The sequence below is a fragment of the Eptesicus fuscus genome, chromosome 13, assembly GCF_027574615.1.
Source record: "Eptesicus fuscus isolate TK198812 chromosome 13, DD_ASM_mEF_20220401, whole genome shotgun sequence".
NCBI classification, from domain to species: domain Eukaryota; kingdom Metazoa; phylum Chordata; class Mammalia; order Chiroptera; family Vespertilionidae; genus Eptesicus; species Eptesicus fuscus.
This window is the reverse complement of record NC_072485.1, coordinates 37,310,730-37,327,064: the sequence shown is the minus strand read 5'-3', so window position 1 is coordinate 37,327,064 and position 16,335 is coordinate 37,310,730. Positions and strand designations below refer to the sequence as shown.

At 49.7% G+C, this 16,335-nt stretch overlaps 1 long non-coding RNA gene across 1 annotated transcript; it reads right to left on the bottom strand.

Annotated features, from left to right (window-relative positions):
* Positions 1-355: 355 nt before the first annotated feature.
* On the bottom strand, positions 356-4,168 carry LOC129151199 (uncharacterized). The gene is made up of 3 exons (XR_008557945.1): positions 3,955-4,168; positions 1,742-1,831; positions 356-620 (listed from the first exon to the last, which is right to left on the bottom strand). It is a non-coding gene; the product is annotated as an uncharacterized LOC129151199 (long non-coding RNA).
* Between the last annotated feature and the right edge of the window lie 12,167 nt (positions 4,169-16,335).

The window sequence follows — 16,335 nt, the reverse complement described above, 5'->3', positions numbered from 1 at the left end:
CTTCCTCTCTGAAATAAATAAAAATATATTTAAAAAAAAAAAAAGTAGAAGAAGGGGGTCCTCCTGCTAAGTCTCCAGGAGCACACATCGGGCCAGGCTGGTACCTGGGAGGATCTGCTCCTTCCTCCCTCCTTTGCTCTCAGACCCTGCCCACTTTGCTCTTTAAAATCAATGCCACCCAAATGGGGGGCTTCTGGGATGCTAAGCAGCGTTCTTTGTCTTGGGCTGGGTGATGGTTATCTTACCAGACCAAACCGGGTCCGAATGCTCAGTAGTCGCCAGTCAAAAGACAACTCCAAGATGATTTTATGAAAAGGAACATTATTGCAAGCCAGCAAGCAAGGACACACCAGGGGTCGTACCCAGAGCATGGTATCCCTGAGCAAAGTATCCAACCCATCTTTATTAGGGGAAGTCATGCATAAACATTGAAGTAGACTTTGTAATTGCATGTATAGGTGGTGACAGTCCAGGGCATTCGAAGTCAGGAAACATGGTTATACATACATCGGCATGTTCAAGCATGATAATGGGGGTGTAGGTTCAGGAGGAGGTCATTGGAGAGTCCTTCAGGCTGCTCCAGCTGGTTTTAGGCGATTTAGCAGGTTTTCCCCCTGGTCCTGCAAAACAACCTGGGTTTGTTCCTGAAAAACATTCTGGCGCTCAACTGTCAGGGCTTGTGTAGGTATGGATAAACATCTGACTAAGTCGTGGTCTTTCTGTGAGACTTTCAGCAAATTGCAAGATAGCATTAAACAAACCTTATAAATTTTAGAGTGATCTAAGTGGGGTTACCGGTTAATTGAGGCAAAGTGATAAACTGTAAACAAAGGTTAAGCTATGGTAGGCTACCTACTAGGCTTTTGTGTAGATTAGGTTACAATTACACAGGTGTGTTTGGGTTACTTTTTGTGAAAATTACATGGGTGCATTCCTCCGTATATACTTCAATAAAATGTTTACCTGACCAGCTAGGAAATGAGGCACTATCTTTCCAGCTGTCCTCCCTCAAAACTCCCCAAAACACACCCAAGAGATCTTTTCATCTAAGACAAGCATGTCAAACTCGCAGCCTGTGGGCCGCATGCAGCCCACAACGAATATTTTTGTGGCCCAGCCAATATAATGGCATGTAAGAAACATTTTAATAAAAATTTCATGACTTAATTTTTACAATATCCCATTACACATAATTATTAATCATGAACTACAACGTTCGCTAATGACTGATTACTATAATCGTGTTGCATTCATTTCCCTTACGCGCCTTACATGCAGGTGCACCATTTCTCTCCACTAATACTAGCAGCGAATATTTTAGCAGCCGGTTGCCACGTCATGAGTCTTGTACTGACTTGTTTGGTGTGCACAACAGGAAATATTTTGCTTTTGGAGAACAAAAAAAATAGGTTTATTTGCGTTACGCTTATTAATTTGTGCAGTTATTCAGTGTCTGGTAATGTTCAAGAAAAAAATATTAATTTTTATTAACATGTTCTATTATTTTATGTTAATGATTACTCATTTATTTCAGCCCTTTGTATTCAGCATGTCTCTATCAAAATAAACCTACGTTTCTATGAAAATTGAAGCTTTTGTTTTTTTGCGGCCCACATAAACTTAAACCTTGTTTATTTGGCCCGTGTGAGCCTTTGAGTTTGACATGCTTGATCTAAGAGTTTCTGACTGAATCCTGCCCAGCAAAGACAGGGTAGAACAAAGTAACCAACATGGACGGTACCCCAAGTCCTGAAACCTCCAGAGTCCTAGTGGGGAGCTCGTCCCTCCCTCTCTGAGATACCTCTGGTCCAGTCTGAGGCAGAGATTGGACCTGTTGTGGAGCGGACGCGAGTAAATGACCACTGGAGTCCAGACCAAATTAAAATTTAGGGAGCCTTTTAATAACCGGCCGGCCGACTGCTAACAGGACCCCCTACCTATTCCCACCAGACCTTCTTTCTCAGGGCATGCCTCTGACTCAGCACTGTGTGGGGTTGGTTACTGTTTATCCCCAGGACCTCTGCCAGCTGGTCCTCCTCAGGTTCTGGGAGAGAAATTAATTGCAGCCCATCCAGCTCCTTATTCACTGGCTGCCCAGGCCCAGTGCAGAGGCCCCAGGTGATTACCCCACACAGACACCTTTTCACACAGCCCCAGGACACCTGGACCCAAGAGAAGGGAGGGCTCTGCACACCTGGTCGGTGGGGATAGCAGAACTCCCTGCGGCTGAACACAGCCTGAGTGTCAGATCCGGCTCCTGGTGGCAAGCCACAGAGGCCAGTGCCAGCTCCTTAAACAAAAAAGGGAATTTTTTAGAAGACTACCAATGTTGACAGAGGAAGGGATCAGCCCAGTGGCAGGGGCCTGGCAGGGATCACAGCAGAACGAGCTGGCTTCTGCTGGTCACAGGCAGGCCGCTGGCTACACCAGGGGCAGGTAGAAGAAGAATCAAATTCCTCGGACTTCTGTAATTTGAGCAGGGACTAGGACTTACCCCCAGGCAAGACTTTAATGGGAATTTCCCCCAAGTGGAAGAGCATGGGGCTAGTAGGGAAGGGTTAGGGTCTGGACTTGAGATTGTCAAAAAACAACTGTCTTCTTAGCATCAGCTTGAACTAAACTGAAAACGACTTTGAGCTCAGGTAGGGGAGAGGTTGTGCCACCCCCATTACACCCTTATTCACTAACAAAATTAGAATCATACCATTTTCAAGATTAATTTAAACATATATATAGTTATTTTTTTTAGAATATATTTTAAAAAATATATTTTGATTGATTTCAGAGAGGAAGGGAGAGGGGAGAGAGAGACAGGAACATCAATGATGAGAGAAAATCATTGATCAGCTGCCTCCTGCACGCCCCCTATTGGGGATCGACCCCGCAACCCGGGCATGTGCCCTTGACCGGAATAACCATGGCCTCCTGGTTCATGAGTTGATACTCAACCACTGAGCCACGCCAGCTGGGCTTTATTTTTTATCTAGTATCATGAAGATTTCCCCATATTATTAAGGATTCTTCTGCACCATTATTTTTAATGGCTGTATCATTTCTTCCTTTTTTTTCTGTCTTTTCTTTACTTTACTATAAATAGCACTGTAACAAGCATCCTTTATAGCTAAGGAACTGTGCAGGAAGTATCCACCTTTCTGAGGATCTTATTCTTTGTTGCCAAGTAACTAGAAAGACTGTGTCTACCACTGGGCACAGGGGTGTGGCTGCCCTGAGTATGTTTTTGCCCCATGTTCAGCATCTGACCCCTCAATAGGGCTGCCAGGGCTGTAGTCCAGGGCTGAAAACATGAGCTAGCTTATAGCCAGGGCCTGAGAACCAAGCCAGACCACCTCCACCACATGTCTTGCTGGCATCTGAAGCACAGGCAATTTTTTCTGGATTGATCCAAAATGCCAGCTAAGGCACTCACCCACTTCCTGCTCCATGTTCTCTTTTCTTTCTCCCCTCTTCTCTTGCTTCTCAATCTCCTCTGTTTCCTCCTTTCTCCTGCACTGCTCCTTTCTGTTTCCCCTTTAACTCTGGTATTCTTTCTCTCTGCCTCTTTTCTCTTTGTGTCTCTTTGCTTTCTCTTCCTCTCTACTCTTTCTCCTTAACTTTTTATTTCCCCCGCCCCTGAAATCCAGCCTTGTTTCTGTCTTTTTTCTCTTTCTCCTGGTGGCTCTCAGTCCTCCACCCACCCACTCACCCACCCACCGCTGGGTAGAGTGAGTCATACTTTCCCCAGGCTAGATAAGGCATTTTCCGTGTAGGGCTGGATTTGAATGAGAGGTGAGTTGGCCTCCCACAAAGGGCAAAACTAATAGGTCACAGAGTTGGGAGCTGCCTGGTAAACCAGGGTGACTCAGGGCTTCCAGGTGGGGAGATACACAGACCATCAAGCTTCTCTGAGAGGCCCAGTCACGCTTGGGGGGTCAGCACCTGTGCCTGATGACTCACCAGGGCAGCCTTAGCGTGGTGCAGCAGAGTGCGGTCGCCCCAGTGAGCAGGCCCACTCTCTGTGGGCAGACTCGGGGCTGGATGCTGGGGCACCAGGAATGCAGCAGATCCAGGCCCCACAGCCAGCCATGGTTCTCATTGTATGGTCTCACATCACAGTGATCAGGTGAAAGTCCATTAGTGGAGAATGGTTCAATAAATGATGATGTCTCCTGCTGCAAAATAATGTTCAGGCCCTAAAAAAGGGTGAGGCACTCATAGAGACAGAAAGTAGATTAGAGGTTGCCAGGGGTTGCGTGTGTGTGTGTGTGTGTGTGTGTGTGTGTGTGTGTTTGTGTGTAGGGGTGGAGAGTTATTGCTTAATGTGTACAGAGTTTCTGTTTGGGATGACGAAAAAGCGTCGACCTATGAACCAGGAGGTCACAGTTTGATTTCTGGTCAGGGCACATGCCTGGGTTTCAGGCTCAATCCCCAGTGGGGGGTGTGCAGGAGGCAGCTGATCAATGATTCTCATCATTGAAGTTTCTATCTCTCTCTCCCTCTCCCTTCCCCTCTGAAATCAATAAAAAAAATTTTTTTTGAAAGGATAGTGGTGATGTTTGCACAATACTCAAGTGTAATTAATACCACTAATTTGTATAATTAAGATGGTTAAAATGGCAAATTTTATGCTATATATAAATATATGCACATAATTTTACAAAAAGAATGAGTAAGAACTATAGGCATTAACATGAAAAGATGCCCAAGTTAGCCCATTAAGTGAAAATGAAAATTGCAGACCAAGATGTAGACTACTATATAATAAAAGGGTAATATGCAAATCAACCTATGGGGAGCAGGCCTAAGCTGTCAGTTGGACATCCCCTGAGGGCTCCTGGACTGCTAAAGGGTACAGGCTGGGCTGAGGGACCCCCTCCCTCCCCAAGTGTACGAATGTTGTGCATCGGGCCTCTAGTAAGAATTATAAAATTGTGTGTGCGTGCCAGGAAAATGCACCACCCTCTTAAAAGTGGTTGTCACTGGAGGAAGGATTGGCAGGACAGGCAGGAGAAGGAAGATTCTTTGTCCTTCCTGTGATATTAAAAAAAAAGTGGTGGGAAAATGGGTGATTTTGACTATCTTTTTAGTGTTTTTCATTTAAAGATTTTAAATACACACAACAAAGCAAATACTTTGTCCTCAAAGAGCTCTGAATCAAGTGAGGAGATACATACGGATAAAGGTAATTACAACAGAACACTAAGGCCTGTGGAAGCACAGAGGATATGGTGTCAGGTCAGGCTTCCTGGAGGAAGTGACATGCAGACTCTGGTCTTCAAATTCCACAAGGAGTTGGCCAAGTGGAAAAGCAAAGCTAGAACTCTTCCAGTGGAGGAAAGGAAAAGGTGTGAGGGAAAGTGGGAGGCTCCAGAAGAGTCTATCAAGTCCCAGTTGCTGAACTGCAGCATGCCAACCAGAGAGGCTGGAGAGTGTTTCATGCAGGGGAGTGATGTCAGATTTGTGTTTTGGGTAGATCCTCTGGCGAGGTCTCTTCTGGGTTGAGGTTAGAGACACTGCTCTCAGGCAAAGGCTGGAAACTATATATAGAAGGCTAATATGCTAAGTGTCTGACCATCTGACCGGTCACTCTGATGTATACTGGCCACCAGGGGACAGACACTCAACGCAGGAGCTGCCGTGATGCGCACTGGCACCGCGGACCTGGCAACACTCAGCTTCCCTCAAGTGGGACACAGGCCCCGCCACCACCCTGGAGTGACACCCCACCAAATTGCAGCTGACGCTGCCAAGACCCCATGGTGCAAAATGCAGCCCATAGCCCATCCCAGCACAGAAGGGTCGCTGTGGGCACTGGGTAATGATGTCATGTAGCAATGCCCAGCTTCCTCTCCCTAGTGATGACTAGCCTCCTTGGAGTTTCTTCAGCCCAAGAACATGATTTGCTTTACAGCCAGGTGCAAACATTTTACACTTTAACCAAATGTCTGTGAAGCGTTTTCCTGTGCCTCATCTCATTTGATCCTCACAGAAGTCCTGGAATAGGTAGATAGGAGACTGGGTAGAATCCTATTTTCTTTTCATTTGCCAGAAAACAGAGATTTAGAAAGCTTAGAAACTTGACCCGACTGAAAAGAAGAAAGAAATGGTGGACCTTGAAAATGACTTCAGGTTTTTTCACTGCACAGAATATAGTCAAACACTGCTACAGTTAAATATTTTACCCTTTGTTCTTCCTGTGTGAGCTACAATAATAATCTGCTTTGTGTTGATATTTACTGCTGTGTTGGTGACAATTACCTGAAAGAGAAGTTGGGGTGCTTCACTGGGCTGGAAAAAGTTTAGCTACATCAGAAAGCAGGTCTAATTAAGCAAGTTTGTTCTATATCTATATAAGGCTAAGTTGACTCGTGCATGCGCAATACATATAAAGCTCTCGCTGGCGCTATTTGTACATGTGTGTTTTGATCTGTCATTGTTGCTCTAGAGTTTGGTTGACACTTCTATTATAGAGAAAGGGTGAATAGCAATATTAAAATATTTCTTCTAATTAATTTCCTTTCAATGTGCACGAGTCCGTGCACTGGACCACTAGTCTACCTAATAAAAGAGTAACATGCTAATAGACTGTACCTTTGTGACACCCAACAGCCAATCAGGAGTGAGTATGCAAATTAACCCAACAAAGATGGTTGGTTAATTTGCATACACAGAGACCAAACTGCAGGGGGTGGGGCGCAGGCATTCTGCACCACCCTAGCCACTCCCAGCCTCTGGACAGGTGGGAAGGCTGGAGCGGAAAGGCGGCTCTGGCCAGAGTAAAGGCGGTGCCGGCAGCCAGGGGAAGGAAGGCCCATTCTTGCACGAATCTTCGTGCATCGGGCCTCTAGTAAGATACAAACAAAGACTTTTCCAGCCACCTCAGAATTTCAGCTGAGGCCTCACAGCAAGAAACAATGCCAGCCAGAGTTACTGAGTGACTGGATCAGGACCTTTGCAGGACCACCTGAGAGGGAGAGCAGAGCTAAGACCTACCTCCTGCCCATCACAGAGAAAGCCAAAATCCCCCAGGAACTTGGGAGGATAATCTTTTTGGAGAGAGTTGTTAGTGCACTCACTGCGGGTCCTCCAACCCACACCCCACCCAGGAGGGAAGGAACTGCTCCCCCCTCACCTCAAACCGGGGGAGAGAGGCTTTAGAACAGTTTGGGGCGTCTTGGAGGAGGAGGCTCTGTGATCTGGAATCTGATGAGAGCTAGCAAGTGCCGGGCTCCTAGGCAGGGGGCTGCATTGGCAGAGGTGTGTGTGTGTGTGTGTGTGTGTGTGTGAGTGTGTGTGTGAGTGTGTGTCCTGTAGGGCACATGTAGACCCTGCAGAAAGGAACAGAATGGAGGCCTTTCTTGAAACAGACCCAGAGGAAGAGGGCTTCCATTAAGGTGTGAGGGGACTCCAGCAGAAAGAGGCGGGAGTGTGGGGAGGGATGCAGAAGCTGTGAGGCTATAAGCAGCCTGAAGGAGGAGGCAACCCGTCCCTGTTTTAGGGGTGCTGCAGGAGAATGGTGGGGTGGTGGGTCTCCCAGGAGCCCATCAAAGTGCTCCTCATAGGAAGTGTCAGTATTTGGAACCTGTCACGCCCAGAGGGCTCTGGTGTAGTTAGACTTCTCCTGCCCCCAGCCCTGGAGAGCCAGGGGCAGCCGGGAGGGGCCGGAGGAGCCCAAGAGCGAGGTGAGATTGGAGAGAGGCTGCCCGGTTCCCCCAGCCCTTCGCCAGCCAGCAGGTGTCCCCGCCAGAAAAGGCCTCGGCTGGGCGGAGGGCTAGAGGGTGTGGATGGGGGTAGTCTTACTCGGACACTGGCCTGCACGCAGCTTATTCACCATCTGAAATTATCTGGCAATAAACGGGAGACTCTCGGAGAAGCTGGGGGAGCTGCCGAGATTTCATCCGGGAACAGTACAGACAGAGTGAGCCCACGGAATCCGTGCACAAGGGCAGTGGCCGGCAGGAAAGAAAGCGGCCGCGTGCTTTCCACCTGCAGTCAAGCCCCTTGAATAAACAGCTCAACCCGTTCTTCGTGACGCCTCTCCTCGAACCAAGAGAGGATTTTCTCCCGCTCTCCTCCCCTCCCGCCAACCCCTCCCTGTTAAAACGGGGCGGACAAGTATCGCCTGGAGACGCGGGTGTTTCCACGGGCGACTGGCCTCCGCGCGCTGGCGGGAGTTCAGGGACCGCGTCGCCCAGGGCTGCGGGGCTGAGCGGCGGCGGTGGCGCGGGCGGAGCCCAGGCCCTGGCCTGCCCGGCAGCGCCCCCTGCTGGCCGGAGCTGCCGCCGTCGGCTCCCGCCTCGGTGCCCAGTTCTGGGGCTGGATCCGGCTCAGCCTTGCCTGAGTCTTTGTGGTGAGACGTGCGTGCCTTCGTGAATTGAACCAGCCTAGGAGAGGTGTACAGGTGCAAGTGGGATGAGAGCCTATCCGACGGGGGAGGCGCTGACCTGGTCCGAATGGTCAGCCCGGGGCGTAAGGCTGGACAAAAGGGGGTGAGGCAGGAAGCGGGGCGTGGGGGGGAGGGGGAGGGTTGGTGGTGGAAAAGTTACAGTGGAATTTGGGACAGTGCAGGCAAGTTGAGGAGTCATCAGTATTCTTGGTATTTTGTGTCTCAGCTTTTGCTCAAGCTGATACCTCTACCCGGAAAACATTTCCCACTTTTCTTTCTTTTCTATAAGTACGTAATGTATACAAAAATGTTAGAGAATGAATATATAAATATCCATGAACCCATCACTGAGCTTGATAAATAAGACTTAACAAATGTAAAGTCTACTCCTCCCTTTCACCAGCCCCCTCCCCAGAGATGGCTCCTTAAATGCATGTTTTCATTCCCACGTTAAATTTTTATTTACTGTATATGTATGCATTCATAAATAATATATGGATGCATGAAATCAGAACAATTGTAATAGGTATATCCTTTATTACATATACTATAAAGACTATATGTGCTATCTATACTTTAATAGATAATATACACTGTAGTATTATATAATATTTACATATATACATATATAGTGCATGTACTGTGTGTATAGTGAATATATCTAAGAGAGAGAGAGAGAAAACCACATTTCCCCCTTACCATCCTGCACTTAAGGTTATTCCCACTTTTCTCTGTCTTGATAACTCCACAACGTTGTTACTCTTTCAGGAAGCTTCCCCAAGCACCTCTCTTCTTTGTCCCTGTGCTCCTGGGATACTCACCCAGCTAGGCTGAAGTGGCTTGCTTAGTTGTCTGTCCTCCTCCCCCATCAGGCTCTAAGCTTCCTGGGGGCAGGGACTGTGAATCCGGGTGTCCCTCCTGCCCAGCTCAGAGCCTGGCCCAGAGGTGGGGCTCAGGTTGTTGTCCTGCTGGCAGAGAATAAAGCCAGAATAAAGCTAGTTGACGCTTTGAATGCCAGGGTAAGACTTTGGACTACATCGTGGCTGGTGGTTTTCCAGTTGTGCTCTGTGGAGTCTCTGGGTTCTCTGGAGGTAACCCTAGGGCTAATGAAAGATGGTCAGCTATAGCCTCCCTCATCCTGCTTCAGCCAAATCAAGTTCTTTTCCATTGAGCTTCTGTGCAAAATTTCATGTAAAGAAGTGTCGTGGCATGTAGAAACAAATTGAAAGGGATGAGGAGTGCGATGGGTACAATAATAATGGCTACCAAAGACATCAATGTCCAAATCCCTGGCACCTGTGAATAGGTTAGGTGACTTGGCAAAGGGGAATTAGGATGCAGGTGGAAGTAAAATCGCTAATCAGCTGACCTTGAGATGGGAAGATTATCCTGGATTATCCAGTCAGGCCTAATGTAATGACAAAAGCCCTTGTACCTGGAAGAGGGAGAGCCAGAGAGATGGCAATATGAGAAGGTGTTGCTGGCTTTGAAGATGGAGCAAGGGACCTCAGACCAAGGAATGGTGGCAACCTCTAGGATTTGGAAAAGGCAAGGGAATGGATTCTTCCTAGAGCCTCCAGAAAGGAGCGCAGCCCTGCTGAGACCTTGATTTGAGGCCAGGAAGACCCCTTTTGGACTTTTGACCTCTGGGAATAATACATTAAAACAAATTTTTAAAACAATCCTTACTGACAACCCAGATATGTGCCCGACCTAGACACCCCTCCGCCCGCCTCCTTCCCCTCCCATTCCTTCCCCTAGTGTACACAGAATGACAACCAACCAACTGAGCCACTCTGGCTGGTACATTTGTGTTGCTTTAAGCCACCAAATTTGTGGTAATTTGTTACAGAACTATAGGAAGCTAACGCAGGAACTATTGAAGGTATTTGAGCTAGGGAGGGGTGGTTCCTCCTTATACCAAAGGGAGGTTGATTGTGTATGGAGGAATCGATGGAGAAGCCAGAGCAGGAGTCACTGCGAACCCTGGCTGGAAAGGAAAGGAAACCCCAAAGATGGCTGGGTGTAGATTGAGGGCTGGAAGGCCTGAGAAGGCCTGGAAGAAGGGTGTTCAATAGGCTAAGTTTTGTGTATGAGCTCATGGCCTCCTCCCCCAACCAAGCCATCGCCAAACACTCGTTCAGAGCGGGGAGAGGACGCTCAGACACTTCCTGGACTCTGGCCTAGGCCCAAGCTTGGAGGCCAGCCTTTTGTACAGAGTAAGACACTGCCCACCCCATCCCCAGGTGGCTCATGGAGCAACCCAGAAGGAGGTAGCTGAGCCAAGGCCCATCATAGTTGAGCTCTCTGGAGTCCTGGGCCTGGCTTTGGCAGCCTCCCACCCCACCCCTCCCTGTGGCCAGGTTTCCTCTGTAAAACTTTGTTGAGAGAAAAAAAAATGAAGGAAGGAGTGAAGAAATATCTGGGGAGCACACCAAAGGTAGACAAAATTCCCACAATTTCATTTACTCATCCTTTCAATCAACCAACTAAGGAAACTTTCCTGAGTTGCTGGGGTTCCGGGGCCATAGGGTAGAGTTTGTCTGTCTGCCCTCTGGGGCTCCCAGGTAGAGGAGAGACAGACATGTTATCTGTATGAGTGACTAGTCTTGTCACAGAATTTTAAAGTACCATAGCCTTATAGTGATACGTATGGAGGGTGAAGTCCTTCCAGGGGCGCGAACAAAACATGATTGGACATATAAGTTGGACGCTCAAGTTTCCTCATCCATAAAGTAGAGGCTGGGTTGCAGGGTCACTAGAGTACACCCAGCTCCAATAATCCAGACCTTCCTGACTGACTGAGGAGCTCTTTGTTGACATGTCCGTCCCTCTCTCTACAACCCGCCAGCCCAGAGCCCTGAGACTGCCCAGGAGGTTGTTGCATCAGCTGGAAGAGGCACTGAGTGTTCCCAGAACTTGGGGAGGGGTGGGACAGGGAGGAACTTGGGAGGAGTGGCTGGACCCAAGACTTGCCAGCTTCCTGGGTCTCCTCCGGTCCTCTCTCCACAGTCTTTGTGTCAGCAGAATTTGCAGTGGATTCTCAGAACAGCAGAGATACCCATATTCCTGAGTCACAGAAAAAGCCTGGACCTCCTGGGGTGACCTGAGGACTCCAGAGAGGGGACCTGACACTCCCGCAAATAGCTTTCTTAGCTGGTCACTTGACTCTTTTTTGTTGTTGTTAATCCTCACTAGAGGACATTTTCCCCATTGATTTTTAGGGAGAGTAGAGCGGGGCGGGGGGGAGGGGGGAGCGGGAGACAGAGCAAAACATCAATGTGAGAGAGACATATTGATTGGTTGCCTCCCACATGCCAGGGGGGGCGAGGTTGAGAGGGTGAGGGAAGAGTGTGTGTGTGTGGGCGGGGGGTGGGGAGTCGAGGGAGCCTGCAACCCAGGTAGGTGCCCTTGACCTTAATCAAGCCCGTGACCCTTCAGTTCATGGGCTGACACTCTAACCACAGAGCCAAACTGGCTAGGGCAGTCATTTAACTTTTGATGCCCAAAATTCTCCATTCAGATGATTTTCTTTTCTTCCCTTTGTTAGGTCAGAGGAATTCTAGAAGCCGATGCAGGCAACAGATGGTGACACAGATGACAGACGAATGCACCAGAGAGATGGCGACACAAACGCTGGTCCCTTCCTGGAACCCATGACGGACCAGTGCTCCAGGCAAATGGTGGCGCAGATATTGACTCCATCCCTGGAACCCCTGCCCGCCCTCAGCTCATGGTCCTCCGCCCTCACTGAACACCTGTATAAAAAAAGTGCCTCAGCTCCCGCCCAGCGCGACTTCTCCGGCCCTACCCTCAGGACCAGTGAACCGAGTCCAGTGTGGAAAGAGAGCAGGTCCAGTTCCTGAGTAGAGGAGCTGGGGATTGAGAAATGAAAGAAAGAAAGAAAGAAAGAAAGAAAGAAAGAAAGAAAGAAAGAAAGAAAGAAAAAAGAAAGAAGACACAAAATAGAAGGAAAAAGCTGGGAGCCGGGTGGGACCACTGTCCTCTCTGATGGAGGGACAGGGACCCAGAGCCGATACAGCAAGTTTATTTTATACCCCCAAATACCAGGAAGTTTCACCAAAAGTTAGGATCAAAGGAGATCATTTGCATTCTTGAGTAGGCCCGAGCATTCCTGGTGCTTGACTGGATTTACATATCAAAAACACACTACCCAACACCTGGGCAAAGGTAAGAGTCAGTGCTGATAACACGTCTGCCTTTTTGGTAAGATGTATATCCAACACGAAGCTTTGCCTGTCGTCTTGGGTTCAGCTGACAATAATTAAAGAAATGCCCATGTGCCTTCCCAGGTGCTGTCTACACCTCTCCCGGGAGTGCAAGATTAAAAGTTCTTCCTTTTGACTGGCCTGGACTCTCTGTCTTTGTTCCCTGCCCCGCGAACCTCACCCCCTCCCCTCCCCTCCCCTCCCCTCCCCTCCCCTCCCCTCCCCTCCCCTCCCCTCCCCTCTCCTCTCCTCTCCTCTCCTTTCCTTTCCTTTTCTCTTTAAACCTTAAAAGAGCTTCTATTTAGTCCAACTCCTCAATTTTCCAGGTGGATCACTGAGTCCTGGAGAGGCAGAGTGACTTGCAAGGTTACCAGGTGAGCAGGGTGTGCCTTTAAGGAGAATATTTTATGTTCAGTAGCACTGGCGGTTTCTGCTGCCTGGAAGACAGATCTTCCAGGAGCTGAGAACCTTCCGGCGTCAACACAAATATTTATTCTTCCCTGGGAGAATAATCGCTGGTTTGGAGTGAATTCCTGACTCCCTGGCCATAAGCATTCCCTGGGGAGCTTGCCGAAGTGCAGTTTCTGATCTGAAAGTCCCGGGCAGGACCCGAGAACCTGCATTTCTGATGAGCTCCCTGGTGATTTGCTGCTGCCTGCCTGCAGACCACACCGGCTGTCGCAAGGCTATAACGCATTATTTCACTTTATTTCCTTCCTAGTACATGTCACAGTGTGATATTATTGTGTTCATCTGTACATATGTGTGTTGTAGCTCTTCCCACTAGACATGAATTGCCTGACGGGGGTGCCTTGTCTGCCTCATGCCCTGTTATAGCCCCAGGCCCAGCACAGGGCAGACACACAGTAGGCTCTCAATCCATGAGGTCCCTGGGTGACAGAGGGAGTCCGGTTCTGGACGGCAGGGACCATGTCCTGTTTTCTCTGGGCTTCCTCCTGGCCCTTGAGCCCATGTGTTCCAATGAGTCAGGACTGGAGTGACAATGGGAAGAAAAACAGCCTGAGGCCCATCAATATCAGGTGATATGTGTGTATAAAATTCTTTTTTTTTTTTTAATCCTCACCCAAGGATATTTTTCCATTGATTTTTAGAGAGGGTGGAAGGGAGGGGGAGAGACACAGAGAGAGAAACATCGATGTGAGAGAGACACATGGATTGGCTGTCTCCCACGCACTCCCCGACCAGGGCCGGGGATGCAACTGAGGTATGTGCCCTTGACTGGAATCGAACCCAGGACCCTTCCGTCTGCAGGCCAATGCTCTATCCACTGAGCCAAACTAGCTGGGGCTAAAATTCATTTTTAAAACTAGAAAACTTGCTGCAACCTTTGTCTGAGTCCCTTCTGTAGCTGCCTGGGTCTTCGCCCAGCCGGGTTGCTTGGAGACAGGCAGCCCTGGGGCAGGACATAATCATCCTAACCCTTGCACCACATTCACATGGTGTTCCTGGCCTGGCCCCTGGGGCCTTGACTCCGGTCCATCTGGAATCAGTTCCGTTTGTCCAACGTGGGCGATGCAGATGCCCTGCAGGCCACTGGCAGCTCTGCGGAGGCCATCCCAAGACAATGCCTCACCCAGCCTCAGTTTCCCCCACCTGAGGGCAGGAGAGAACACCGGGGATACTGAATGACGCTTGAGGTCTAGTCCAGCTTCTGCTAATTCCCTCCCTTCCGTTGCCAGGATTCCCACCTGCAGTGCCTTGCTGGACCAGATAACCTCCCAACCCTGGGGTGGGGCAACTTGAGAGCAGGGGCACCTGAGTCCACCGGGTCCTGCACCACAGCAGCCCCTGAGAAGCCCCCACCTCCCTTTCCTGCCTTCCTCCTCTCCCCACTCCTAGGACTTGTCTGAGCCAAGCCTCTCCCCTCAGATCCCTGCTCTTTGTCTTCTAATCCAAGATGGCTGGCAGCTGCTGGCTCAGCAAAATTTTATCCAGGGCCTCCCGTCTGCCATGTAGACCTGGGGGCGGTCTCTGTCTGTAGCCTGCTGGCTGGGCGACGCTGGGCGACCCTGGCTTCTCCCTCCTTCCCAGGGCAACCAGAGAGTTCGGCACTCATTCGCTCACACAACTCATCTCCCCCCCCCCCCCCCACACACACACCCAATTATCAGTTTGTTCACACTCTCCCTTTTTCACTAACACACCCATTTACTCACTCACCCCATCCTTCTAGGCCAGTCCAGCAACAAGTCTGGGAACAGACTGGCTTTAGCATGCAAGCACAGGGGCGGGGTGCCACCGCGGGGGCGCAGGGGCCATGTGCTCAGGTGGAGTTCCTCAAAGTCTGAGCTGGAGAGGCCCTAACCAAGCTCAGCCCCCTTGTTGAATAGATGAGGCAGAGGCGGCCCCTAGGGGCCCGGGTGGCTCTCGGTCACTGGGTAAAAGAGGAAGGAGGCTGCCACGTGCAGGGAGGGCACGCCTGCCCTGCCCATTGTGCCAGAGTCAGCTCTCCCAGCCCTGGGCACGGAACTGGGACATCATGTTTTCCAGTTCTGAGTCGGTGACGGTGGGGCTGGGTTGTAAGCGCCAGCACTAAGGCAGGGTAATGCTCTCAGGGACCTGCACGTGGATCCAGAAGGAGTTACCCAACCAGGGCTGGAAGGGCCTTCCCTTCAGAGATCTGCAAACCTTTTACTTTACAGCCGTGGACCTTGGAGCTCAGAATCTGCTGAGTATTTGCAGTTCTGGGCACCAGGGCAGATATGAACGGGATCGAAATGTGTGCATCGAGCCCTAGGATGGAGGAGTGAATGAGGAATGGGGAAGCAGAGTGTAGGAAAGGGGAAGTGGCAGGAGGCAGTGCATATTTATCTGCGATATACCAGGTATTTCACAAACATCATCTCCAAACCTCGTAACGATCCATGGGTAGGAATTATTACTCATCCCAACTCCTCCTTGCCTTAAACTAATAGTGTGTGTTCTGAGGCCTCAATTTCTTCCTCTGTAAATGGAGAACACCATTTACATATGATTATTGGAAGGATTGAGTTCTGTTCCAAGTACTTTGCTTAGCATAGTGATCAATGTTTGCTCTGACTGTTATTGGGACATAGGAGGAAGCTGAGGTTCAGGGAGGAGCATGACTAACCCAGGGCCACACAGCCAGAGGGAGGAAGAGCTGGCCGGACTCTCTGTCCCACTCCATAACCTGCAGTACAGAAAGGGTTAAAGCGGAAGCTCTGCCCTTCACAGCAGGTGCCTGAACTTGGCTGCCCTCTCTGTTCTGAAGAGGCAAGGCCAACTGTCCAATGCAGGATGAACCCAGGTCACCTGCAGCTGTGTACACAGCCAGCCCACAAAGGGCACTTGGCGAGAGGGGCAACTGCTCTCCTCTGAGGCCCAGAGAGCTGGGCTGAGCCCCCCTCTCTCGCCTCTGAGAACTTGGGCCACTACCTCCCCTTTTCTGAGTCTCCGTTTCCTTATCTGACAGGGATACACTTCTGTGTTTTTCTGCCTCATGTTGTGGGCATTGAGTGAGTTAGAGGCTGGGCATTGTGTGAAACAGAGTTGAGACCAGTGATTTGGGGGTGGGGTGAACATTATAACTTAAGGGGGAAGGACTAAAGGGAGGTAGAATTCAGTTCGACATAAAGATGAACTTTCTCGGCGCTCAGGCCACAGGAGTGGAAGGAAGTAGGCGAGTGGGTAACTGTCAGTCCTAGGGATGCAGAGGGGCTCGTGCCATGGGGTGAGAGTAAG